This window comes from Callospermophilus lateralis, unplaced genomic scaffold (assembly GCF_048772815.1).
Source record: "Callospermophilus lateralis isolate mCalLat2 unplaced genomic scaffold, mCalLat2.hap1 Scaffold_84, whole genome shotgun sequence".
NCBI classification, from domain to species: Eukaryota; Metazoa; Chordata; class Mammalia; order Rodentia; family Sciuridae; genus Callospermophilus; species Callospermophilus lateralis.
This window is the reverse complement of record NW_027516477.1, coordinates 3,708,618-3,730,969: the sequence shown is the minus strand read 5'-3', so window position 1 is coordinate 3,730,969 and position 22,352 is coordinate 3,708,618. Positions and strand designations below refer to the sequence as shown.

The 22,352-nt window shown below is 34.0% G+C and overlaps 1 pseudogene; it reads right to left on the bottom strand.

Moving 5' to 3' along the window:
* The window catches only part of LOC143641085 (abnormal spindle-like microcephaly-associated protein homolog), a 44,978-nt pseudogene extending 22,832 nt beyond the window's left edge, over positions 1 to 22,146 (bottom strand).
* Between the last annotated feature and the right edge of the window lie 206 nt (positions 22,147 to 22,352).

Sequence of the window (22,352 nt, the reverse complement as noted above, 5' to 3'; positions counted from 1 at the left end):
ACATACATATCAACAAAATAATAAACTTCTACAGAGAAAGAAAAAAAGGAAGGAGAGGAAGGATAAGAAGAAGGAGGCATGTATTAAGGTGTGCTATAATCTATTAATCAAGTTAAGTGTTTTGTTTTTTTTTTTTTTTTTTTTTTAGTTATCATGGTAAATCCTATAGTCAGGTATTAGTGGCCTTTCTTTTTTTTACAGAGAAAGAAACAAAGGTCCAGGAGGAAGTTAATTTAATTGATCTAATTCATCATCATATACTGCTATGACAGAAATAAGACAGCAATTAAAATCTTGTTTCATCAGTTTCCATAACAACAGTTGGTCGAATTCTCTTTCTCTCTGTGTGTATAACAGTAATGCATACTATAAACATATTTGAATGTCTACCTAAAAAAGACATGTACTCCAGAGCTTGAATTCAAATTCCTAATATCATCTAGGTTACCAATATTTTATCCACTACACAATAGGCAATATTTCCATAGAAAAAGCAAGCCTCATATGATGTTGTATATAACTAAAAGGTGACAAAATTATTTACAGAATCATAGTTTCTAAAGGCTAGAAAATGACTTAATATCATCCTAGACCAATCAATGTAGGAAACATTTCTGCAACAATAGACCAACCCATTACCAGTTTAACTGGCTGGTTTGAAATTCACATACACATAAAAAAAATACATAATGGGGCTGGGGCTTTGGCTCAGTGGTAGAGCACTTGCCTAGCATGTGTGAAGCACTGGGTTTGATTCTCAGCACCACATAGAAGTAACTAAATTAAATAAAGATATTGTGCCCATCTATAACTAAATCTCTCTTTCTCTTTTTTTAACCCCCAAAGTGTTTCCTTGATAAGGGTATAACATATTGGAGAGTTCCCTAGAAATAAGACTATTGTCTCCAATCCAGAAATTCTAAAGAGACTTACTGAAGTACATGGTCAAAGTCAGGCCTTCCAAAGCTGAAATAAGCAATCCATTATTAAAATCATAGCCAACTGTGAGGGATTCCAGTTTATTATTTGGTAAATATTCTGTAATTTAAAGTCAGGCATAAAAGAGTCTATATCTCCATTTTACTCTATAAAACTTGGGCAAGTCATTCTATCACTTCATCTGATTTTAATCAAACATTAAAACATAGTAAATGCTACTAAAGCTAGTCTGAAATGATAATGGAACTCATGAAGCTACTGTTGACATAAAATGTATTTAAGTGTTTAATGTTTTAATTAGTTTCATGCACTTTCCCGGTCCTTTTCTGAGATATCAGTAGTTCCTAACCATGTACTGCAGAGCATGTACTCAAGTCACATGCCAACAGAAAAAAAAGTGTGATAGGAGAAAAGTTTCTAGGCATAAAACTGATATCATTTTTTTGAAAGAGAAATCTCAATTTTTTCAACCCTAAATTTATTCCATTACAAGAAAGAACAAAAAATATATATTTATAAGTACAGAGTACGACGTTTTCCAAAAAAAATTTGGTCTATTCCATTAGCAAAATGATTCTATTTCTTATACTTACACATGATGCACTCCACACTGCAAATCTACAGCAAGATTTGTAACAGAAAAATCAAATTCATCAAATGGTGTCTGAACGTGGCTAACAGGCAATCCCAAAAAGCCAAGGTGACGGGAAAGATCACCTTCACCACTTAGGAAATCTCGTGAAAAAGCCAGAAGGATTTCTTTACTAGCCTACAAAGAAACAGGTTGCAGATATAATATTTCTTTTTATATAATAAAAGCTTTTTATATAATAAAAGCAAATCCTTTTGGTCATTCTGTAAATATAGACATAAAATTAATTATACTATAAAAAGATTTTCAGTTTCATATCAAATGTTAATACTGCAAATATCATACATTTTCAATTTAATGTTCTCTTTAAAATTTGCTCATAAATAATAACATACTACAAAACCTAGCATTAATTTGATAATATACTACATCAAAATTAGGTAAGAAATTTCCCTCAAAATTAATTTTTTAGAAACATAGTTTAGTTCATTTTCATGTCAAAATTAAGAGTAATAATGATGTACTGGTGAAAGAACTGGTAATAGTCTATATCCTAAACAGTAAGGAAATGACATAGTCATACAATAAATAACCCTTTAAAACTATACATATATAGTTTATGCATTTTTAAATGTTTACTTCACAAAAAAAGACAAAACTTAGAACTTAGATAAATTTTTAAGCATCTGACAAGGAGCTTTTATATTTATGTTTAAAATTTTTCCTTTAAGTTAAAGGAATATTACAGGTATATACCATTGCTGAGGGCAGTGGTATATACCTGTAATCTCATTTACTTGGAGGCTAAGGCAGGAGGAACACAAATTTGAGGCCAGCCTCAGCAACTTAGCAAGACCCAGTCTAAATAAAAAATAAAAAGTATTGGAGTAGAGTACTGCTGGATTCAATCTCCAGTACCAAAATTTTTAAAAAGTATAGGAACATTGTTCAAATTTAATTATAACCATGCCACTACAGATATCATGAAAGTATAACAGAACCCTAATTATTCAAAATTTTATAATAGTTAACAAGTACTATGTAATAATTCAAATCTGGATGACGTTTTTTAGTAGTAGTCCATCAAATAATTGGAAAGTTGTGATTTGGCTCAGACAGTTGTAGGTACAAGGCTTGACCAATTACTAGCATTTTACAAGTCACTTAATATCATAGCTTTCACTTTGTTAGAGAAGTAAAAATAATAATACACATCTCATTGAGATTTAAAGAGACTTAAATTAGAAAATATGTTTTAAACAGACTAGTCTTTTCATTTATAAATGTTCAAAAAATTAGTTTACTATACTATAGGTTCATTACAGCCAAGATCACATTATGTATATTTAAAAGACTACAGAAGTAGCTGGGCATGGTGGTGACACAACTGTAATCCCAAGTGGCTTGGAAGGTTGAGGCAGTTTGAGGCCAGCCTTAGCAATTAAGCAAGGCCCTAAACAAGTTAGCAAGACCTTGTCTCAAAATAAAAAATAAAAAAGGCTGTAGGTGTGGCTCAATGGTAAAGTGTTCAATCTCCAATACAAAAAAAAGAAAGAAAGAAGAAAAAGACTATAGAAATAAATTACTCTGTAACAATATGTCAATAATAAATAATGACATGGTCTACTTATCTAATCAGTATTTCCTAGTTGACCTTATATTTTATATTGAAGATGAATCAAGCTAAACAAATAATTTTATAACTTCTATGAGTAAAACCACATTTTATTAAAGAATATTCTAAGTATATAATTGAAAAATAAACTGTTTAAAACTAAAACATATGCTCACCTCTACGCCAATTCGAAGCCACAAAGGATTATAGGAAAATAGCCAGTTCAAGACTTTCTGACGTTCTCCTGAAATATAGATCAAAAGAAAGACAAGTTCAGATCACTAATTAAATAAAGAGGATAAAATTCCACGGAAAAGATATCAGTGGAAAAAAAAGAATAATCACTTATATGAAGCATATTGTCTATATGAAAAATACTTCTATTGTTAACTATACATTATTATATTTATGTATGTGAGATTTGGGGCAGAAAAGCTAAAGCAAGTAAATTTAGCCTTGAAACAAAAAATATCTCTATCTATCTATCTATACACACACATACACATACACACACACACACACACACACACACAAAATGAAATCAGTGTCTGGAAGAGATAATTTTATTTTTATATTTATTGTAGCATTATTCACTGTAGCCAAGATGTGGAAACAATCTAAGTATCCACCAATGAAAGAAAGAATAAAGAAAATGGGTTGTGTCTATACACATAATGAAATACTATTCAGCCTCTAAGATGAAGGAAATACTGTCTTTTTTCACAACATGGATAAGCCTGTAGGACATTATGTTAAGTGCAATAAGCCAGGAAAGGAAAAACAATCACTGTATTATCTTGCTTGCACATGTAATCTAAAAACATTGAATTCACAGAAGCAGAGAGAATGGTGGTTGCCAAGGGCTGAGGAGATGCTTATCAAAAGGGTACAAAGTTTCATTTATGCAAGATAAATAAGTTCTAGAGATCTACTGTATAGTATTGTGATTATAGTTATCAAAGCTGAATTACAAACTTGAAATCTGTTAAGAATACATCTTAAATGTCCTCAAGCAACCCATCCTCCCCACAAACGTAACTATGTAAGGTGCTAGATATGTTAATCAGCTACATTGTAGTTATCATATTACAATAGATATTCATATTAACATCACACTGTATATCTTAAATATATACAATTTTTATCTGTCAATTATACTTCCTTCAATAAAACTGGGGGCAGGGGCTAAATGCAAAATTTAAAAAAACTAACCAGTAACCTTCTTACCAATATCTTTCCAGAGGTGTTTATCTTTTCGAACAATTAACTGCCTATTTTCAATTTCAATTTCAAGCTTTTTAATAGCTTTAACCATTTTTTCAGATGCAAATAAACAGCATGCTGTGCGGCATAATCTATTCAACCTGCACCATGCAGTATAAGCTCTGAGAGATATTTCATCTTTTGTAGGCGCTCTAGGAACACTTATTTTATGTTGATTCTCCACTCCCAAAAGAAGAGTAGCAGCATTTACTGGGTAATAAAAAAAGGATAAATGTTTCTGGTTAAAAAATATCATAAATTCTTAAATTCAGCAATAAAATCCAACTTAAGATGATAAAAATGGAATCCATTTCCCACTCCTTCCAAGTTTTCTTCTGATTCTCTAATCTTAAAATGTAGTTGTCATCATTCACTAAGTACCTTGGGCCAATATATCTCCACAACCTGTTAGCACTACCTGCTACCACCAACATTTTAAACATTAGCTTCTCTAATGCAGAATATTAAATGACCTTTGAACTGGCTTATTTTCCATCATTTTTATAAATTAATAAAAAAAAGTTAAGCTCCTAAAGAATGTGATTTTTGCTCAGATCCAAGATGGTAGACCAGAGGGAGGCAGCATTCTGTGTCGCTCCATGACCGGGGTCTCAGCCTGTGGGAATACTGCTTTGCTGAGAGTGATAGAGGACCCCCCCATAGCTGATCATGAGCAGGAATCACAGCCTCTTTGCCTGCAAGGTCCCAGGCCTCAGCTTTAGAAAAGGACTTCCAACTCCTGACTACTTGCTCACGCAGGTCACAAGGTGCCTTAGTGGGACCACTGGCATCAGCACCAGCGCAGAATTCCCAGACGCCGCTCCCACGAAGTACAGCCGCTACCCATGAGCAGGAACTCCAGCAGCCACTCCCACGTGGACCCCCATCTACCAATGTGAGGCTCCCTCTGTCGCTTCCATCTTGGGACTCTGCAAGTACTGCCTTAGTCCCCTATTTGCAGTAGCCGGCCTGCACCTGGGGACATCAGAAGCTCTGAAAAAAAGCTGAGAGCTGCAACATTGCATGCTACAGAGCTCATCTAAACCAATCACAACACATCTCCTGGCTACCCCACCCCACCCCTCCTAACACCCCATCGCAGAAAGCAGCTGCCTCCATCTTGGGTCATCTTCATCACCATCTTTAGTTGGGGCAACTACCAGTTTGGAACACCAAATAACCACGTACCCATAGTTTTCTAATTCCTCCCAATCGCCAGCAGCTGCTAACTTGGAACAGTGCAATAAAAAACAGCCCTCTATGACAGCCACCAGAGTGCAACATACAAGAACCTCTGGAGAAAGGCTCCTGATTAGGAAGTAGAAAGTGGGGGGCGGAGGGAGATACACTTTAGAGACTAATTTAGAGGGCAGGAACTGTGAGGTATACAGGTGAGATAAGGAGATAAGACCCAGCACCCACATGACAGGAGCAGATGGATGCCAAAGGAGATCCTTGAGGTGCAGTCTCCCAACTGGAGTGCCAAACCCCACTTCCAGGTACCCTGCACACAAGACCAACCCTCACACCCTGGTAATCCCCACCATCATGAGAGCAGAGATATCAACTAAGAACAGACAACCCCACCTACTGGATGAGAAGGGAAGCAGGAAAGATTCTCATCTCCAACCAAAACAATCCTTATTTCTTCCTTTGAGATTTTTTTTTCTTTCTTCTCCCTCTTTATTCTCCTGCCCTCACATCCCCAACATATGTGAAAGCAAGCATTTTGCATGAATTAGGATATTGAGGACTGGTATGACTGAATAGTATATTACTGTTGTGTTGTATATTCTTTTTTTTCTTTCTCTCCAATTTTTATTATTTTAACATTTTTAAATTTTTCTTAATATACATGTGTTTGTTTTATGTATTCTATGTCTTTCCTCTTACTTGTCTACCCCAAATTACTTCCTCTCTATTCTCCTATCACTAACATTCTTCTTTAGATTTCTCTTTCACACATCCTAAGATTAACTCTATATCCTCATCTCATACCTCCTCAACATATCTTCCTACACCCCAGGTTCTTTGCCCACCATCAGAAACTATAAACCCTTTTACAAACCTACTGATTATATTGTAGATAATACTTGAATTTACCATTTCTGTACACTGTGACCAACCTGTAAATATCTTAATAACAAATATTTGTTTTTAGGTGGTATTTTGTTTATATTTATTAACATTGTCCTTTCCCTCAGGAGAGGTATTGGAACCCTACAGGGGCACTATAAGCCTATGGGATAAAAATGGTAATGCCTTGGATTCACAGAGCTAAAAAGGAAGACACAAAAGTAACATGAAAAGACAAGGGAAGAAGGTGCCACAAACAAATGAAGATACCACATTATTAGAATTCATGGCCAGCACAGCAGATGAAATGACAGAGAAGGAGTTCAGGATGTATATAGTTAAAATGTTTTGTGAATTAAAGGATGATATAAGAGAGCAAATACAGGCAGCAAAAAAAATCATCTTGACAAAGAGCTACATAAGCAAATACAGGAAGCAAAAGATTACTTCAATAGGGAGATAGAAGTACTAAAGAAAAACCAAACAAAAATCCTTGAAATGAGAGGCTAAGGATGTGGCTCAAGCGGCAGCGTGCTCACCTGGCATATGCGGGGTGCTGGGTTTGATCCTCAGAACCACATAAAAATAAAATAAAGATGTTGTGTCCACCGAAAACTAAAAAATAAATATTAAAAATTCATTCTCTCTCTTTCAAAAAAAATCCTTGAAATTAAAGAAACAAATTAAAAGTTCAATTGAAAGCATCACCAACAGATTAGACCACTTGGAAGACAGGACCTCGACAATGAAGAAAAAATATATAATCTTGAAAAGAATGTAGATCAAAAAGTTGAAAATGGTAATAAACCATGAGCAGAACATTCAAGAAATATGGGATAGCATAAAAAGACCAAATTTAAGACTTATTGGGATAGAGGAAGGCACAGTTCCAAAACAAAGGAATGAACGATCTATTCAATGAAATAATGCAGAAAAATTTTCAAACATAAAGAACAAATTGGAAAACCAAATTCAAGAGGTTTACAGGTCATCAAATGTACAAAATCACAACAGATTCACACCAAGGTACATTATAATAAAAATGCCTAACATACAGAATAAGGAGAGAAAATTAAAAGCCACGAGAGAAAGGAATCAGATTACATATAGGGAGAACCAATTAGGTTATGTGCAGATTTTTCGACCCAGACCCTGAAAGCTAGAAGATCCTATAACAACATATATCAAGCTTTGAAAAAAAAATGGATGCCAACTAAGCTTTAGATTTGATGATGAAATAAAAATCTTCCATGATAAACAAAAGTTAAAAGAATTACAGCTAGAAAACCTCTACTACAGAACATCCTTGGCAAACTATTTTATGAAGAGAAAATGAAAAACAACAATAAAAATCAGCAAAGGTAGATATTACACTAAAGGAAAAGCTAATCAAAGGAAAACCAAGTCAAGTTAAATAACAAAAATAAACAAAAGTAGCTGGGAATACAAATCATATCTCAATAATAACCCTGATGTTAATGGCCTAAATTCACTAATCAAAAGACATAGGCTAGCTGATTGGATTAAAAAAAAAAAAAAAAGCCCGAACAATACAATATTCTGTTTCCAAGAGTCTCATTTCATAGGAAAAGACATACACAGACTGAAGGTGAAAGTTTGGGAAAAATCATACCACTCACATGGACTGCAGAAGCAAGCAGGGGTTTCCATCCTCATATCAAATAAAGTAGACTTTAGCTAAAGTTAATCAAAAGGGACAAAGAAGAACATTTCACACTGCTCAAGGGAACCATATACCAACCAGACATAACAATTTTAAATATATATGCCCCAAATAATGGAGCATTTATGTTCATCAAACAAACTCTTCTCAAGTTCAAGAGTCAAACTGACCACAACATAATAATTTTGGTGACTTTAACACAACTCTTACACCACTGGATAGGTCTTCCAAACAAAAGTTGAACAAAGAAAATATAGGACTCAATAATATACTCAATAACTTAGACTTAATTGACATATATAGAATATCTCAACCTTCAATGAGAGAATATACTTTCTTCTCTAAACACACATGGATCCTTCTCTAAAACAGACCATATATTATGCCACAAAGTAACTCTTAACAAATACAAAAAAGTAGAGATATTACCCTGTATTCTATCAGATCATACTGCAATGAAATTAGAAATCAATGATAAAATAAGAAATACAAACTATTCCAATAATTGGAGACTAAATAATATGCTACTAAATGAACAATGGGTTGCAAAAGACATCAAGGAGGATATTAAAAAATTCTTAGAGGTATATGAGAACACAGATACAACATATCAAAATCTCTGGAACACTATGAAAGCAGTTCTAAGAAAACTTCATTGCATGGAGTTCATTCCTTAAAAGAAGAAAAAGTCAACAAATAAATGACTTAACATTACATCTCAAAGCCTTAGAAAAAGAACAACAAATCAACACCAAAAGCAGTAGAAGACATATTTAAGGAAACATTTAAAATCACAGCCAAAATCAATGAAATTGAAACAAAAGAAACAATTGAAAATATTAACAGAACAAAAACTTGGTTCTTTGAAAAAATAAATAAAATTAACAAACCCTCAGCCATGCTGACAAAGAGAAGGAGAGAGAAAATTCAAATTACTAATGAACGTGATGAAAAAGGAAATATCACAACAGACACTACAGGAATACAGAAGATAATTAGATATTATTTTAAAAACTTGTACTCCAATATAATAGAGAATATCAAAGGCAACGACAAGTTTCTAGAGGCATATGAGTTGCCCAAGTTGAATATCAAGATGATATACTCAATTTAAACAGATTAATAGAAGATGCCATCAGAAGCCTACCAACCAAAAAAAGCCCAGGACCAGATGAATACACAATTGAGTTCTAAAGAACTAATACCAATACTCTATAAATTATTCTGAAGTATTTATAAGAAATAGATAAAGAGGGAGCACTTCCAAATTCATTCTGTGAGGCCAATGTCACCCTCATTCCAAAACCAGGCAAAGACACATCAAAGAAATAAAACTTCAGACCAATATCTCTAATGAACATAGATGCAAAAATTCTCAATAAGATTCTGTCAAATTGAATACAAAAACATATCAAAAAGATAATGTACCAAGATCAAGTGGGTTTCATACCAGGGATGAAAGGCTGACACAATATATGGAAATCAATAAATGTAATTGATTACATCAATAGACTTAAAGAATCATATGATCATCTCAATAGATGCAAAATAAGCATTTGACAAAATACAGTACCTATACATTTTCAAAACAATAGAAAAATAGGGATAACAGGAATATATCTCAACATCATAAAAGCTATCTATGATAAGCCTAAGCCCCAGGCCAACATCATTTGAAATGGAGAAACAGTAAAGGCATTTCCTCTAAAAACTGGAACAAGACAGGGATGCCCTCTTTCACCACTTCTATTTAACATAGTTCTTGAAACACTGGTCAGAGGAATTAGATGAAAGAAATTAAAGGGATACAGATGGGAAAAGAAGAACTCAAATTAGCACTATTTGCCTATGATTCTTCTATACCTAGAAGATCCAAAAAAACTCCACCAGAAAACTAGTAAAATGAATTCAGCAAAGTACCAGGATACAAAATCAATTCCCATAAATCAAATGCATTTCTGTATATCGGTGACAAATCCTCTGAAAGAGAAATGAGAAAAACTATCCTGTTTACAATAGCTTCAAAAAAAGAATAAAATACTTGAGAATCAAAATTTAACAAAGGAGGTGTAAGACCTCTACAACGAAAACTATAGAATGCTAAAGAAAGAAATTAAAGAAGACCTTAGAAGACGGAAAGATCTACCTTGTTCTTGGATATGCAGAATTAATATTGTCAAAATGATCATACTACCAAAAGAACTATACAGATTTAATGCAATTCTAATCATAATCCCAATGATACTCCTCATAGAAATAGAAAAAGAAGTCATGAAATTCAACTGGAAAAATAATAGCAAAAGCAATCCTTAGAAAGAAGAGTGAAGCAGGTGGCATCACTATACCAGAACTTAAACCTAAACTATACTACAGAGCAATAGTAACAAAAGCAGCATGGTATTGGCACCAAAGCAATGGTACAGAATAGAGAACACAGAATCATATGATTACACTTATATTAGACAAAGGCGCCAAAAATATACATTGGAGAAAAGATAGCTTCTTCAACAAATGTTGCTGGGAAAACTGGAAATCTATATGCATCAAATTAAATTAAACCCCTATCTCTCACTATGCACAAAACTTAACTCAAAATGGATCAAGGACCTAGGAATTAAACCAGAGACTCTGCATCTAATAGAAGAAATCCTACACGTTTCTCTGGTGAATGTGAAATATGGTCTGTTTGAACACTGCAACAATGGGGAAATCACCATTTTGCAAGATTACACAATGGTTTGATAACTAAAATCATTTTAGTTATCTGAAATGGATTCCTATAATTTCTATGAAGAATAGACAAAAGTTAATTTCTTTCTCTTTCAGAAGAAAATCCTTCAAATGTTTCAGAGTGTCATGCTTCTACCTTATCCCACACCCAAGTCTTCTCTTTAAGAATAAACACTGCAGTGTTTTAAAATTTCATCTGAATTGTCTCTCAGAGTCCCTGTACTATGCAGTGTTCTGACCTACTCCTTAAACTAAGGTATTAACAGTGAAGTCAATACATTCAAAATGTTCAGGCCACAAAGAACTGCTTACATTGGCTGATAAAATGATAGAATGGAAGGTAAAAAGAAAAAGCAAGTTTCAGTACTTTTAGTACAGAAAATGTATTCATGTCAACCAATGTAAGAAAAATTACCTACACAATCTTAAAAACTTAAGTCAATAAATTAGTGAAATATAACGTAATAAGTAAAGTATATTTAATTAAAGAATGACAAATCCTGTCAAATTTTGGTCTGCTAAAACAAGAGTATTATTAAATTTAAACATTAACTTAATGTTTACCTTCAGAAATACTTGTTTTTACAGTGAAGTCATCCGGAGTTAATATAAAATTTAGCCACCAAGTGAATCCTTGTTCCTGTTTTTCCTTCCAGCGCTCCTCATAAAACATTTTTTTTTTGCAGCAAATGGCATTGGGTGTCTAGGAATATCTAAGAATACAACTAGATTATTACATATAAAAATTTCTAGTAAATTACTGTACAAAATATAGAAAAATAACTTTTTTTTTAAACTAGTGAAACCATAATAAAAAAACTGAACAATATTTGCTTTTCACTACTTGCTACAAAGACTTGAAAACATTTTGGGTATGAAATGTGATCAAGCAAAATGATAGGGAATAAAACAAAATTCCCTGATTATTTAAAAATCCTAACCTACCATAAAGCAATTTCAGTAAAATCTAATAGAATACCTTAATTATAATTTGCATACACACTTTAAAAATTCTTCAAGGCCTTTATTCAAATTTTTTAAAAAACTCATTTCCATTTGAAATGAAATTGATGCTTCATTCCATGTCACTTTTTCAGATTAAATATAATAAACTATATTTTCAGTTTAAATATAATAAGCACTTACCTGCTTTTAATGGTTTTATGAAGGTCAAATTAGACTGTGCCACAGCAACAATGGGTTTTATCCTTTTGTTTGTTTTAGAAATAGGTGTTTTGAATGCATTGAATCTAAAATAAATTAGAAAACAAAATTAACAGCATTAAAAAATAAAATTCCCAAAGTTGGTAGCTCATTTAAAATTAAAAGTATGGGTTCTTCATAATCATATTCATGATTCAGATACTAATATTACGAACTTAGTAGTCAATGAAACCAACATCTAGAATGTTTTTCAGACCAAAACAATACATTCAATTTTTGTCTACAGAAGTTACTGTCCAGATTTAACCATAATTGACTGTGTGCATATATTCCAGACTGTGTTAGGTACAGGGAAAATACAGAATAGAAAGATAATTGTCACAGCCTATAGGCAGTTAAGTCTAATACAGAAAAAGTTTAAAAGGGGCATAAAAGACCTTCTGGATGAAAATATACATGTGCTAACTCCTAAAATGAATATTAAGCACAAGGGATATGGCTTGCTGACAAAACTATAACAAGGATACAACAAAGAATAAACACATATAAGAAATTACATAAAAGAAGTTGGAAGAGGAAGGGAAGAGTTCAACAATATTAATAATAGTGGCAGCTAATAATTGAATATACTATGCCAAGAGCTATTAAGTATCAATCTTTCACTCATATAATTATCAGAATAAATCTATGAAAACAGTACTATAGTTATCCAAAATTTACATAATTAGGATTCTAGGGCTTAGAGGTCACATAAGTTAGGAAGCAGCAGGGGTTTGAACCTGGGTAGTCAAGTTCTAGAGCCTGCACTATTAACAAGTTTGAAGTACCCTCTATTTCAGTGACAGATTTTATTTCAAGAAATAACACCTTCATCTTTATTTTTGAAAATAGTATAAGCAAGAAAATGAATGGGGTTATGACTAAAGATAAAAAACTACAAGATAGTTATTAGCCAAGTTAAATATGATAAAACAATTTTTAACAAAGGTAGGAAACAGAGCAGAGTTGTTTTAATAGTCGAAACAATAAGTCTTAATACCAACTCACTAGGAAAGTGGTGAAGAATGAGAACAGACTGATTCCCAAGTATATAGCTTACATGATTAATAAATAGCAAGTAATTATAAAGGAAAAGGCAATAAAATTCATAGTAGCAAATACCTATAGGAGTAGCAGTTCACTCTCTCAAAAGCAGGTTTCATACCAGCATATTCTGCTACTAAACGTAAGCATCTTTCCTAATTAGAGCAAACTATAGCCCATGTGTAAAATCCAGCACAATCTTCTTTTGTATGTTCTATAAGCAAAGAATTGTTTTTACATTTGTAAATGAATGGGGGGAAATGAAGTGAATAATATTTGATGACATAAAAACTACATGAAATCCAAATTTTAGTGCCTATAAATAAAAACTTATTAGAACACAGGCACATTGTTAATGGCAGAGCTAAATAGTTGTGATAGAAATATGGCCTGCATAGCCAAAAATATTATCTGAACTATGAAAGAAAAAGGGGCTGGGGTTGTAGTAGGCAAGTGAAAGAGCACTTGCCTAGCATGTGTGAAGCCCTGGGTTCGATCCTCAGCACCACATAAAAATAAATAAATAAGATAAAAGTATTTAAAAAGTTATTTTAAAAAAATCCCTAAAAAAAAGGCTGCTTACTCTTGTTTTAGAGAAATCTCAAATCTATACCTATTATGAAGATAAGGAACATGATCAAGTTATAACATTTATTAAGTTATAATTTTCTTTTTATTTGAACATTTAAAACATAAAAGGGAGACTCACTTTGCAACCTTCAACAAGCTAGTCCCTCTGCATTGAAATCATTTTATTCATTAGGAAGCCTGCATTAGTACCTTATCACATTCTTTGTCATTCATACAACATCTCTGCGTCTATGCTTCAATAATTCCCTGGGCAGAGCTTAATCATTAAAACTGGGAGTAGCTTGAGGATACAAATTATATTTTTTCCTGGGAAAACAGAGCCTAAACAATGTATGAACACTTAATATGTGCTTTAATAAGGGGCCTCATTAGTGTTGAAGAAATATATCTGGAGAATTGTTTGTCAGAAGAGAAAGAAGCTAGAGCAGCTCTTAGTGAATTACTGGCTCTTCTATGGGCTCATATATCAGATACCAAATATGTACAGTTCTCTCTAAACCTAACAAAGAGGTTCAACCACATGGCGGCCTCAAAAACAGGTATGGGTTTGAGTGTCAAAAATTCAGTGGTCTTTGTTCATTCATTCATTCATGAATTCATTCTGTTCATCATTTGTTGTATACCTTGCAGGAGACCAAAATGGATATGTTTCTTAGAATCAAATAATTTGTTATCAGATCAGAACATATCTACAAAAAACAGTAAAGCAAGAAATAGAACTAACAGGTAGGTTCAAGATGTCACATAACCTGTAATTAGTTTCTAAGGGAATATAATTAGAGGGAAATTCATTAGAGTACAGTATTAACAAAAGTTGGTTATAGTACTTGAAATAAAGGATTGAATTAATGAGAGAAAAACAGATATGAATGTTAGTAAGAGTATACACAGACAGAATGGTGAAAAAAGATATCTGGCTAAATAAACAGAGATCCTATAACTGATGACCTAAAATGACAGAATAATAATTTTGTAAATCATCTGATAACAGTAAAGCACCATTGGAGTTTCCTGAGCAAGGAAGAAAAACACCACATAGTGGAAAATTAGAAGAGTAGTTTTAATAATTTTACATTGGCACAGAACTTTGAAGTCAGTGAATCCCATTGTGACATCACTATAATCCTTGGTCATTACCCCAAATAAAAACTTTTATTTAGCTTTTCTTCCAGTTTAACAAGAATGGTGAAAAAAAAAAAAACATTTATGTTGTAGCTAGGAAAACCTAAGTTTAAACTGTGACTCTAAATATTTGGTAGCGTTTGAGAACCTGGGTCAAGTCACTGTTTTGAACATGATACGACGATGAGTGAACTAAATAAAAAGGTCATTCTAGTTAGAGAAAACAACAAACTGCAAATACCCTGAGGACAGAGCATATTTGAAGTTTCAAGGACTACAAGGAAGCCAAAGTGGTAAAAAACAGTGAGCAAGGGAAAGAGAAAAGTAAGAGGCTGGAAAGTCAAAAGGTCATAATATTGATGTTATAGGGACCTGTAAATCATTGTAGGAATTTGGGCTTTCATTGCAACAGGAAGTCATTAGATGTTATGGAAGTGAACAGTCCAAGCCCTAATATTTTAAAAGTAGTATGTGGGTACGCAGACTATGGAAAAGTCAAGGATGAAAGCAAGGAGATCTGTTTGCACATCCTGCAATGACAAAGACTGGCCCAAACGGTGCCATTCAATGGTGAGTGAGAAGTGATCAGATTATGATTATATTTGAAGGAAAGAGAAAATTTGTTGGTGGACTGAGTTTAGAATCAGATCTGCATTTGAGTTTATAAAGAAAGGATGAGAGAGAAACACAAATAAGGACAATTCCACAGCTTTGGGCCTCACTATTGAGAAATAACAGATGAGATCATTAAGAGAATGAGTAAAATATAAGAATGTTTAATAACTAGCCCTTTGTAATCCAAAGTGTAAGGGAAATAAGAAACTTCCCACAAAGAAAACTGAAAGGGAGCAGTCAATGAAGAAGGAAGAAAACCAGGAGAATGAGAATGGCAAGATAAAATGTTCCAACAAGACAGAGGTTCAAGGCTCCAAACTGTTTACAAATAGTTCAAGATGAAGACTGAGAATAGTCAGGCATGGTGGTGCATGCCTGTAATCCCAGCACTTTGGGAGGCTAAGGAAGGAGGATCATGAGTTCAAAGCCAGCCTCATCAACTAAAGAAGATCCTAAGCAACTTGGCCAGACCCTCCAAATAAAATACAGGAAAGGGCTGAGGCTCAGTGGTTAAATGTACCAGGGTTCAATCCCCAATACAAAAAAAAAAAAAAAAAGATTGAGAAATAATCACTGGATTTACAGTGTGGAACTCACTGACCATTTATCCCTTCAGCCTATGCTCTATGCTTATGTTGCTTACATTTTCTTTTAAGCAAAACTCCTTAATAGAGTCAATGTTCCCTTTGTGATCATTTACTGAGTTATATATTGATTTGTATAATTTTTGCATATAGATTATATTAATTAAAAGTTATTTTCTGAAGTAAAAGATCATTTTGAAAGAAGCTTTATTAGTTATTTCCAATTCATCACCTAAAATTGTTGAATCCACTTCAATCAGTTTTTGCTATTTTATTGAAACTTTTCTTGTTAAGGTCGATTATAATGGGTTTATTGGATGTAATCCTTAATAAATAGAGAAGCATCTATATTTCTACTCCCTCAGTGAACTACGAAACGGGTCATCAGCTTGGATGAGGATCACAGAACTGACATTACCTGGGGTAGAACCCCAGCTTTATCACTGACTGACTGTAAAATGGGCAAATTACTCAAGTATCAATGTACCTATTTGTAAAATTGTGCTATGGGTAAAAATAACATTTACTGCACATGAATGTCATAAATATTAAAAGAGGTAATAGTAAGGCACTCACAACTAGGTCTGACACATAAAAGAACTCAGTAAATGTCAGCTACTATTATCAATCATGAGACAGGAGGAAAGAGAAATTTCAGGAGAAAAAGGTGAGGTACCCTATAGCAAAGCTAATAAGCCAGGGAAATACAGCCATAAAAAGAGTTCAGGGATTACTTGGGGTTTGTAGTAATAAAGAACAACCAAGCAAGGTTCAGGCATAGAGTAGGCAAAGTTAGACTGAAATACAGTTGGAATTTGCTGCATGGACAATGAAGGGAAGGAAGCCAGGGGAAGTGCTTGTGTTGAACCATGGAATTCAAGCTGAAATAGGAAAGATAGATAGGTCAGAGATGAGGGCCATGGAAACAGTGGTGGATTAAAGAACTGTATGTGTACAGTGGGGCATAAACAATGTTGAAGTTGGGTTCTAGAGGAAATGTGGAACTTATAGAGATAGTAACTGGATATTAAGTTGCTTTTAGGAAAGCATGACCTAAGGAGGTTGGAACTAAATTCCCAGAGTAGTAGAAAGATATTCGAAAATGATTTTGAAATCATAATAGTAGTAGTTTTAGAAAAAGTATAATAAGCAAGATTCAAAATTTTGAGAGTGAATCATTCTCTGCATCAAGAGAGGACAGGGGTGAGAAAGTCTGAAAAATGAGCTTTAAACTATTTTGTTATTTTCTTTTTGCTTGTTTTTAAGGGAGAGAGGGGATATTAGTTTGGAAATAGATAAAAAATAAAAAGTAGATATTAGAAGATTCCAGCAGGAGCTCCAAAATCATAAAAGTAGGAGAGAATGCAGACAGAACTTGAGAGGGTTATAATGAAAGCACTGTTGTCAAGAGAAGGTCAGGCTGCAACAGGGTAACAAGGTAGGAGAATGTTTGCAAAGAAGTGCTAATGAAGAACAGTGAGTCCAAAGGATATAGAAGGATTTACAGAATAGGAGAAAGAAAACAGTTCCAATTGAGGGATGTTCAAATGAGAGATGTGTATATTTCTTAGGAGGCCTAGAATTCTTTCAAATTATCTGGTAAAATACATAGTGTGGGTTACTTTCCTGCATGGATCTTGATTGTCAGAAGAGGTATTTGGGGTTAAAAGTGTGATGGGATTAATCCTGTCTGCTTCTGAGGCAGTGTGATAAAGCTGTGAATACTAGAAAAGGAAAAATATTCTTCTCTAAGAAATGGAGAACTCTAGGAACCTATCTTCATTTCCAATTAGTGGATGGACAGAGGCGAAGACAGAGTAAGCTTATCAGGAGCACAGGACATGGAAAGGTCTTTCCTACAATCTTTCTGATGGTAGTATGCGGGCCAGGAAATTCACTGGGCCTTCTAGTTAGGGTGTGGACTAAGGAAAGACGTGTCAAATACTTTCTTAGGGTGTAAAACTTAAGGAGTTACCAAAAATATCAAATTGAGATAAATATTTGGATATAATATTTTTTAAAAAACAGAATTATTGCAGAAAATTCATGAGTAAAATATCAAAAGTTTGGGCTGGGGTTGTGAATCAGTGGGAGAGTGCTTGCCTCACACATGTGAGGCATTGGGTTCAATTCTCAAGACCACATAAAAATACATAAAAAATAAATAAAAGTATTGTGTCCATCTACAACTAAAAAATAAATAAATAAAATTTTAAAAAATATCCAAAGTTTAACAGACAAGATTGCAACAATTTCAGAAATTAGTCCCACACTATTTGTTCTGTCTTCCACTGAGCAATTTGACAAATGAAAAGTACAAGTTAATATAAGCTTATCAATAGCAGATTCACTAAACCAAAACAGAAAATACACTAGAGATTTTATAAATAATACTCACCAGTTTTCTCCTTAAGGCTTAATTTCTCTCTGTTGCTAGTACGTTTTGAGATTGGTGTTGTCATCTTTATTTTTTTAACAGTTGATGTTTTCAATTCCAAGGGAGAAAAGTGGATTCTTTTGATTTTGGGTATATCCATATGTTCTATAATAGCAACCTTCACATTTGTATCTTCCATGTTTCCATCACTTTTTCTTTTACAAGCAACTAAAGCTGTCATTGAATTACTTACTTCACTTTTATAACATTCAGGTTTACTTAATACTGAATCGATAATTGGAAGATGAGAATGTAAAGCTTCTGTTTCTTTGGGGTGATCTATTACTTTTTCACATTCACCTACTGTACTGTTGAGGCATCTTTTTGCTTTTGGTTTATTAATCTGTTTGATTTTCTCTGGCAATGGTGGTCTTCCTTTTAATAACTGTGTTAGAAAGTATGGGGCGTCTCTTATGTTGCTTATTATGGCTATAACGAGAAACATCCTGAACTGCAGAAAATTTAGGGTGAATTTGTTTTCTAAAATTGTAGTAACCTTGACTTCACTTCTATAGGATTTAGTTCTTCAAAATTAGGCTTGGGTGTTTTTGAACCCTGATATTCATGACTACATGGCAAGACTTCATTTTTTCTCCAGTGCTGAAGAGACCGGGCAATCTTTGAATTTTCATTTGATAATGATAATATTTTACATGTTTGCTGAGAGGTATATATATGTGCCATGTTATCTTTTACAAATTGATTTGGGGATAAAATAGGATTAACTGAATCTGACTCTAGATCCTGATTTGCTCCATAATTATCATTTATGAAAGAATCTGGACTTAAAATTGTTCTGTAAATTTCATGTATACTTTTGGGTTCCAAATTCACAGACTCTGAATTATCTTTTTTAAGTGTATCTGATGAAAGAAATGTCATTAACCCTACTTCATTATTAGCTGTATGACTATTACTTACAAAAGAATCTGGACTTAGAAAATTTGCTTGACTTTGCATAATGTTCAAAGTTGAAGAACAGTTTGGGGTCAGAATAAGTTTACTATTCTCCTCACTTTGAAAGGAAGTTTTAGTTATGGCTTCCTCATTAAAATTAAAATCTTTTGAAATGGTGGCATCTTCTAGTTTTAACTGTTCCTCATTTTCACATGTAAGAAGAGATGAGTAGGTAGTAGACCGACGTACAGAAAGTGGCAAGCAAATTTCACCATGACATTCTTGGAAAGCAGGGCTAATAGGTGATATAGGTATTTTATGTTCTTCAAGGGTTAAAGAACTATTTTCTGTTGGAGAACAGGCTTCATTAATACCCAGATTTTCACATGCCTGTAGTGGGCTCCTAATTCTGTCAACTTTTTGAGAAACACAAAATGTTTTGTTAATGTTTTGATCATTTGAAATCTTTTTGTTATAACTTGAAGAGGCTGAATTTTTCTTTTTATTAATGGTATTCCAAAGACTCCTCTGTAAAAACAAACAAAATATACTGATGAAATTAAAAACCATTGAATATTATTTTAATAAGCAATTTATACATGTTACTTCAGGCTTGTCATCAAAACAATTTTTACACATTATGAAACATTTTCTTGAATTATAGAATGATTAAACTATTACCTTTTTCTTTTTCTGCTCTTCTGCATTTCCTAGCAATATGGCTTGATGTTTCAGAACATCATTTACAAGAAATGTCACAATCTCTCTTATTCGACCTTCTTTCAATACTGTCCAGTTAACAGAAATAACTAGTTTTTCTTTAGGCTACAGTCAAAAGAATAAATTTAAAATGATTATGATAATATAATTAAAATAATCAAAGCATACCATACAACAACTATTATTCATGAACACTCTAAAATCCTAAAAGCATTTGGTAAGTCAAAGATATTTTTCCCACCTGATCTGCTCATTTCATTATAATAAAAATAGTCACCAGCACTAACAGGGTTCATAACAACATAAAACTATAATAAAATCCAACTGGATGAGGGCTGGTGTCCTGGCTCAGTGGTAGACCTCTTGCCTTGCATGTGTGAAGCACAGGGTTCAATTCTCAACACTACATGTAAATCCATTGACAACTAAAAAAAAAAAAAAAAAAAAAAAGATATAACTGGATGAAAACAATAGAATAGTCTCCAGATCATTTTAATTCAGTGGCTTTAAAAAAATTGAAATGTCTACTCCTTTATCATGTGCAGTACTTCTATTTCAAATATAATAGTCCTGTATTATAAAGATTTTGTGGAAAAAGAAACATAAAGATGATCAACTAATTTTCCTCTTTCTCACAAACTCCTCTACAGTCCACATCATAAAATTGATCTTTGTTAAACAATCTGTATGTTTCAGGAACAATTACAGGTATCTCATACAACTGGTTAACTATGAAGTGACCAATGTCTAGAAACTTTATCAAAGTCATATCGCTAATAATTAGAACCCAAGTAGTCTGGCTCCAGAGTTTAGACTTTAACATCTATCTACACCATACAGCCTGTCCAGTAGAATCTGCCAAACCCTGACATGACAAAACAACAATAACAAACAAACAAACCTTGGTTGTTTGTCAGAGGAAAAAAACAGTTTTTTGTTTGAAAAGTAAATCTATATAACATCATAAGCAGTTTGTTTTAGAAAATACAAATACAGAATCTTTACTGTGTAAAACAATTTACTCTGAAAACAAGAACTTTACTTCTACATTATAACAACAACAACAACAACAAAAAGTAAAAGTATCACTATACAGAACAGAAATCTAACTTTCCATAGGAAGAAAAGCAGTCATTTATAAACAAGACCAGCCAGGTTCTGAAGTGCAGATGAGCAGTGACACAGAAGGCAATGGACCTCAGATTTGAATTACTACTGCCTTATGAAGTGGTTATTAGCCATCTAGACTCCCTCAGTTAATGATTTCATGCTTTCCAAGGATCTACTCAATTAAAAGGACACATCAGTCAAAATAAGAACCAAATTTTCTCTTTTGTGGTAATGGGAATGGGACTAGTACTTTGGCCAAAGCAGGCTGTAAAAGCTATGTGGGAGGTTCTTGAAACAAATGTCATAAAATTAAATTGAATGCACTCTTTGTGCCAACTATTAGTTTAAAAACACCAAAAGTATTAAAAAATACCCGGAGCATATTTTTAAATGCCTTTTTTTTTGCATAAAGTTTACTTAGAATGCTGTTAAAGATAAGTAGGCATGCCTTGATGCACTGTCACCGCCCAAGTAACTGAGTGCCCTAACATTATATATGTGCGTGGAAAAATGTGTGTCAAGGGCCACCACACTCTGCCTTTATTCTCTGAGGGTATTTTTGTCATTCGTTTCCCAAGCTTCATCCCTACGGAGGAAGGCGGCGGGAAGGACAGGGTAGAAAGCGCAGCCCAAGGCACGCCCCGCCCCACGACCTACCTGCAGCAGGAAACAACGCTGAGACATGCTGAAGCCCAGGTCCGCGGCCGGGAAGTGGGAGATCTCCACCTCAGCCACCTCCTCGTTAGGGTTGTGCAGGACCAGGGGCAGCGTCCGCGAGGCGCCCAGGCGGACATCTCCGAAGCAGGGGAAAGGGGACCTGCAGAAGTGGTCCTCCTGGGCCACTGGTTCCTGCCGCCCCGCCGGCGGCCGGCGTTCTGTAGGGCTCAGCTCCCAGCAGGTTCACCCCACTCGCCGGTTCGCCATGGCAGCCTCAGACCCCGTCCCGGCCTCCTTCCCTACCCCCTACCAGGCTGCTCTGGAGCAGGGACCTCAGACCACGCTGGCCGCTTCACCGCGCCGCCCTGGAAATGGTCGGAGCGAATTTCCCCGCTTGGTTTTCCAGAAGCCCACACCCTAGAAATAAAAAGGGTACCAACCCCACGAACTCGCAAACTCAAGTCACGGAGCAA